The 6,742-nt window shown below is 42.1% G+C and overlaps 1 protein-coding gene across 1 annotated transcript in view; it reads left to right on the top strand.

The window, feature by feature from the left end:
* The first annotated feature begins 1,088 nt into the window (after nucleotides 1–1,088).
* loxl2a (lysyl oxidase-like 2a) overlaps nucleotides 1,089–6,742 on the top strand; it is a 43,703-nt gene continuing 38,049 nt past the window's right edge. The window contains exon 1 of the mRNA XM_033966484.2: nucleotides 1,089–1,252. The gene's annotated coding sequence lies outside the window, so the exon portion shown is untranslated. The remainder of the gene's footprint in view (nucleotides 1,253–6,742) is intronic.

Genomic DNA, 6,742 nt, shown 5'->3' with positions numbered 1-6,742 from the left:
GTCCTGCTTAAAGCCGCAGTGCGGTACATGTGAGATTTACAGCTGTCAGAGGGAACACAAAAACACTCGTCTTCAGACTCTGTTTAAGACTCAGAATATCCCACTGTGTCTCAGGTTTCAAATATTCTCCTGCCTCCTGTTTCAAACAAAACTCTGCTGCTTGGGGGTTTCCACATGTCTCTAAAGTCAGATAGAATAATATTTAAAAAATTATAATAATAATAATAATCAAAAACAAAGATGTGGTTATCAAAACCACCTGATGACACGTGTCAGTGATTTTTCGCAGCTGGAACATAAACAAGGCTGCTGTGAAATAATTTAATTTTTATGCCTGTCTCATTTGTCTGTCCTTTTTATTAAATGTCTCTCATCCAAACCTGCTCAGGTCTGAACTCAATTCACTCAAATCACATTTCTCACATTAAAAGCTCAGATAACTCCAGAAATCTGATTCTTATTATGATTATTACAGTGGGATTTGTGGCTCTTCATGTCCCAGGACGTGCTCGTGTTTGTGTTTTTGGCCCGTTTCCATAGAGACAGATAAGGCGCGTGTGAAACGTGCGTGATGCTGAGGCGGGCTGTGATTGGCTGACTCTGAGTCTGTGGGCGGGGCAGAGATGCAGGGCTCTAAATCCTAAGCATTTCACCCGCAAAGTTCCGTAAAGAGTTTTACTCGCGAACCAACTCTTCTGTTCTAATGTAGTGTCTTCTGAGACAGACAAGCTGTGTTTGGAGTAGAGTAGTAATAGTAGTAGTAGTAGTAGTAGTACTAGGAGTAGCAGTAATTGTAGTGGTAGTAGTAGTAGTTGTAGTAGTAGTAATTGTAGTAATTGTATTAGTAGTAGTAGTAGCAGCAGTAGCCGTAGTAGTATTTTTGTTTCGTTCACACATATTTCAGTAATCCTTCACATTTAAACAACATTTTAGTCAGTATTTAGTGAGTCCCGGGGGTGGGTACCGGGGAACCGGGGTAGGTCTGGTCCAAACGTCTAGGAAAGGCCGTGTGGGGGCGGGCTCCGGGCTCCGGGGGGTGTGTTCTGCGTGCAGAGGAGATTCCACACACTCCACAGTCCACAGTCCACAGTCTACTGTCCACTGTCCACTGTCCATACAGATATAGGAGAAGCGTGACACAGCACGGACACACACGGGCTCACGAACACACAGAGGACAGAGACACGGGGGACAGAGACACGGAGACAGAGGACATTACGCATCTCTCCCCAGACCACTCTCTCCTGCTCACGTGAGTTCATGTTAAACTTTCTTTCTTGGTCCATTTTGGTGCTTCTCTGTCTGATTCTTCAGCACAGAGTCTTTAATCCTCTGTGATATTAACAGCCGATGTTTGGGAATGTATTCAGTCTAAGTTTGTGTCCTGAGTTTGTCAGATAAATGACACTTACCCTTTGCTTTTACACTTATCCTTTGCTTTTACAAAACGATTTTGCGCATCAAACTTCTCTGTGCGATAATAACTTTGAACACAAACGTGACGGTTCTCAAACTGCGGCTCAGATGGGTCATGTCCGAGTCTCTTTCCTCTTTTCGGACTGGAATGCTTCTCCTGAATGGTTCGTTTTGGCGCAAAGTTTATTTATTTATTTATTTATGTATTTTTTTTTTTTTTTTTTTTTTGCCACTATCCCCTTTTTTGTTTTTTTGTTTTTTATGTTGTGTCTCTGGTTTGAATGCGTTGAAACGTTGGATATTAAAGGTTCCATATTACTCTATTTTCTGATCTATGTTATAATGTTGTTTCCTAATCACAAACAGACCTGGAGTTGTGTTTTGTTTCATATTTAACATACAAACCCTGCATATTTAGGCTGAGTTCTTCTCTCAAACAGAAAACACACTGTTCCACTTTGTGATGTCATGTGTGTTTTTAAACTCCACACACCTTCACTAGAATCATTTGGATGATTTCAGCCCTGGAATTACTGATCTCTACTGAACTAAAGGTAAAAGGAGCTGTTAACTTGGAAACTACTGCTTCATGACATCACAAGGTAGAACAGAACATTTTGAGCTTTGGAGATGTAGACGGATTAATAATAAAGACTTAAACATGTGTAAATTAGTGATGAGACGTTTGTGAATGAGTCGGCTCTTTTGAACGGTTCCTTAACATGAACGACTGGATCCGGATTTAATTTTTTAAAAGAGCCTAATCGTTTTTCTTTTTAATTTGTATGCATTTTCACACTTTAACACTGAACCGACACAATCAGTACAGAAGCAGAGCAGGCGACACAAGTGAGATTTGAGCACAAAAACAGATCTGGAATCATATTAACAGTTTACGTCAACATAAAAATGATGATTATCGTAGTGCAGCGTTTTATTTCGATTCCGCATCATTTCAAAGAGTAAACACAGCCCCACTTTCAGTTTGAACCATTTTAAACACATGTCAGCCTTGGTTGTTTCTCTCTGTGATTAGTTTGTCATTAAATGAGTTCTCTCATTGGCTTCTGTCATACAAAATAAATGGTAAAAGAGTCAGTCTTTAAAACAGCTCTTTGAAATGAACTAATTCAAAAGATTTGGATAACATAAAAGAGCTGAAAATCTCATCACTAGTGTGAATGAAACAAAGCACAAGTTCAGGCATGTTTTTAAGGAGGTAACAGCATTCTAACATGGCTAAAAGCTCACAAGAGTCAGTTTTGTGTAATATAGGGCCTTTAATTAATTATTTTTCAGTTTGTCTGGTCAATAAATCACCAGCTGGTTTGGAAACTTGCTGGTCAAATCAAAAACTCAAATTTTAAATCTGATGAGGACAGCGGGGAAAATTATGGGCTGTGCTGTCCCTCTGAGCCCTCAAGAACTTTACGAACAGGCCATGAGGGGACAGACCGCATTCTCTCTGACCCGACATGTGTTGTACCCTGAATATGAACTATTGAGTTCAGGGAGGAGGTACAGGGTACCACGGTGGAGATATAACAGATATAAACATTCATTTGTACCTGTTTCAGTGAAACTGTTAAATGATAAATGATGTAAAAATGAGTGACGGTGTGTGGAGAGAGATGTATTGCACCCTGTGTATGGTTCTGTTGTTTACTGTGGTGTGAGCAGCCCATTGGTCCAAGAAAAATGTCTCCTAAGGGAGACAAATAAAAGAAATCTTGAATCTTGAATCTTAAAAGCAGGCTCTGAGATGTGAGAGTCGCTGGGGTGAGAGAGATGGCATCGTCCTGCCCTCCTTCTGTTCTTTGGTTACTCTTAGATTCTCTGACTTTGCGTGAGAGGAAACACAGAGGTTTAAACAGGAGCAGAAACAGGGCAGTCCAGACCTTATCAGAGTCCAGAGCCCATCAGAGTCCAGAGCCCATCAGAATCCAGAGCCCATCAGAGTCCAGAGCCCATCAGAATCCAGAGCCCATCAGAGTCCAGAGCCCATCAGAATCCAGAGCCCATCAGAGTCCAGACCTCACCAGAGTCCAGAGCCCATCAGAGTCCAGAGCCCATCAGAGTCCAGACCTCACCAGAGTCCAGAGCCCTTCAGAATCCAGAGCCCATCAGAGTCCAGACCTCACCAGAGTCTAGACCTCATCGGAGTCCAGACCTCAACAGAGTCCAGAATTTATCAGAGTCCAGAGCCCATCAGAGTTGAGACCTCACCAGAACTCACTATAGTACAGACCTCATCAGAGTCCAGACCCCACCAGAGTCTAGACCTCACCAAAGTCCAGACCTCAGCAGAGTCCAGGCCTCATCAGAGTCCAGAGTTTATCAGAGTCCAGAGCCCACCAGAGTCCAGAGCCCATCAGAGTCCAGAGCCCACCAGAGTCCAGAGCCCATTAGAGTCCTGAGTTTATCAGAGTCCTCAGCTCACATTAGTCAAGTCACAAGTTCAGACTCAGCACGAAAGTTTAAGAGACACATTTTCCACTGCCTCCAGCACCTCTGTTCCTCTTTTTCTACTCTCTCTCTCCCTCTTTCTACTCTCTCTCTCCCTCTTTCTCTCTTCCTCCTCTCTCTCCCTCCTCTCTCTCTTTCTCTTCCTCCTTCTCTTTCTCCTACTCTCTCTACCTTCTCCTTTCTCTCCCTCTCTTATCTTCCTCCTCTCTCTCCCTGTCTCTCTCTTCTTCCATTCTCTTTCTCTCTTTCTTCCTCCTCTCTTTCTCTTTTTTCTGTGATTCCTGTCCCTCTCCCTCTCTCCCTCCCTCTCTCCCTCCCTCTCTCCTCTCTCTCTGTTGTTATTTATGTCATTTATGGCGTTGACAGAGACACATTCCTTCTCTCGCCCGTGGTGATGTGAGGGTAAAGTGAGGCCATAGACTGTATATATAAATGGACATATCTGTGCCGCTAGCTGCCACGCTACAAACAGAAAGTTAGCATCAGGTCTTAGATTTACAAACCGTCCAAGGGGAGGAGAGGGCAGGCCATGGACCACTTTAAACATTAAGCACAAGTTTACATATTTAATCATGTTTTGCTAATTTAAAAGTTTATATCTGTGTAGGCCTGTACAGTGGTGGGATTGTTGTGGTTTTCGGTTATGTACTTTTATAGTTTGTTTAAAGAGGGACTCTAATGGTTTGAGTGTAGCTGTATTTGCATCGGCCCATGTAGTAAAGTAATATTTCACATGTGACAATATCACAGTATACATGTGTTTCAAGTGTTGTCGAAGCAGATATGTATACTCAGGCACAACTTTGATCCTTCCGCCTGCCACAAGGACATTAGGGTCAGCATTAAGGTTATTAAACAGAAAAACAACATTGCAATGTTTTTTGGTAACAATAATAATACACAATATAATAAAGACCCCAGTATTGAACCTTGGGGAACTCCTGTATTAAGACAGAAAGAGGATGAGTGATGGTTAACAATTTTTACAGATTATTCTATTGTATTCATCAACTTATTCTTCAAGTTTGACTCCAACCATTTTAAAAGCCCAGGGGAGAAATGAGCTATGCACTTTCATCAGTCGGAGTTCATGACTTACAGCGTCAAAGGCCCTTTTAAAATAGAGAAATATAGCTCCAGCAACATGACCTGTATCGAGCGATGATTTGATGTCTTCAGTGAGGAAGTGGCAGTTTGGGTGTTTAGCTGTAAAGCGAAATGTATCGGGTCAAAGATGTAAAATGAGATGTAGAGCGGTGTCAAAGGTCTCTCAGTGACCTTTGACACCGTATACTGAATGGTAATTTGCCGATAGTTACAAACAGAAAAAGTATTATCACTTTTGAAAACTGGAGTTACAGCAGCAGACTTCTATACTTCAGAGAATGTATCCTGTGCAATGGACTGATGCTTGCAGTTATAGGATTACTTAGGTGTCTGGCTAATTCTTTTAGCATTAGAGTATCAAAACCAATTTTATCTTGTTCTAGATGGATTTAAGCATGACATAACCTGTGGAACCAGAGTGTCAGAGATACTCTTTAAAATAAAAGCTGGTTCAGAGCTACAGATTTAACAGAGTCTCTCTCTCTGTAACTGCTGCTATCTCTCTCTCTCGCTGTAACTGCTGCTATCTCTCTCTGTAACAGGCTCGTCATTCTGACCTTAAAATGTTGGTTTTAACCCACTCTACATGATCCTGGGTTTATTATTTCACTATTTTGTCCCTAAATCAAGATATGAACATTAATAACAGACTAATCAGGTGCCTTCTCTCCCTAAGGTCGCTCCCATTAGCAACAGTTTTGATTGACAGTGTTAGGGAGGAACCTGCCAAGTGCCAAGGGGCGTTACCTTCAACACTCTCACTCCGGATTGGGTCGTTGGTTGCTATGATACTCGCAGCTGGAATTCTAAATATGGAACTCCGCTCCGAATTCACCCTTATAACTGCTAGACTTGATGAGACTTGATGATTCGTTTGGAACACTCACTTAACCCACTTCTTTGTACAGTCTGTGGTGGAGGCAGAGACAGTTCAGGGTCACTTCATGGACATCAGTGTTCTCAAACAGGTCAGCATCACTTACCTGGCAAATCCAGAAATCTGTCTGCATCTTTTATACAGAGATCAGTCTGGTCCCCACTCCCTACATCACGTCTCAACCATAAACTGTACATATTTCTGGACATAGCTAACCTGCTAGCTGCTGCGTTCCAAACATAAAGTAAGCATGGGCATGATTTAACTCCAATTCACTTTCTACTGAAAAAGAGTGTCCCCTCTCTCTGTAACTGCATTTGTCAGACTCGTCATTCTGATCTTAAAATATTTGTATTAACCCGCTCTATATGATCCTTGTATTTCACTATTTTGTGCCTAAATGAAGATATGAACATTAATAACAGACCAATAAGGCGCCTTCTTTCCCCGAGATTGCTCCCACTAGTGTTAGCAACAGTTTTGATTGACAGCGTTGCTAAGTGCCCACTCTTTTAAAAACCAAGGTGAGCAGGTGAGAAGGGGTGTTACCTTCAACAGCCTCGCTCCAGATTGGCTTTTTGATTTCGCGCTTGGATTTCCAAATATTGTCCCTGGTTGCAAATCAGCCACTATAACTACTAGCCTCGATGAGCTTCCCCCCGTGTGTTATCTGAATCACCTCTCTCACACTATCTCTGTGATCATGACCTTCTCTTCTGTGTTTGTGCTGTAGGGAGTTGACCCCACAACCTCATCGAGCAGTAGTAGCAGCAGCAGCAGTAGTAGTAGTAGCAGTAGTAGTTTGGAACTACTACTTGAACCTCTGGCAAAAGGTTAAACACTTAACTTTCTGACTGTCCAGATCAATTTTCAACT

The sequence above is a fragment of the Periophthalmus magnuspinnatus genome, chromosome 5 (assembly GCF_009829125.3).
Source record: "Periophthalmus magnuspinnatus isolate fPerMag1 chromosome 5, fPerMag1.2.pri, whole genome shotgun sequence".
In the NCBI taxonomy this organism is placed as follows: domain Eukaryota; kingdom Metazoa; phylum Chordata; class Actinopteri; order Gobiiformes; family Gobiidae; genus Periophthalmus; species Periophthalmus magnuspinnatus.
Note: the sequence above shows the minus strand (reverse complement) of the source record. Positions and strands in the feature narration are given on the sequence as shown.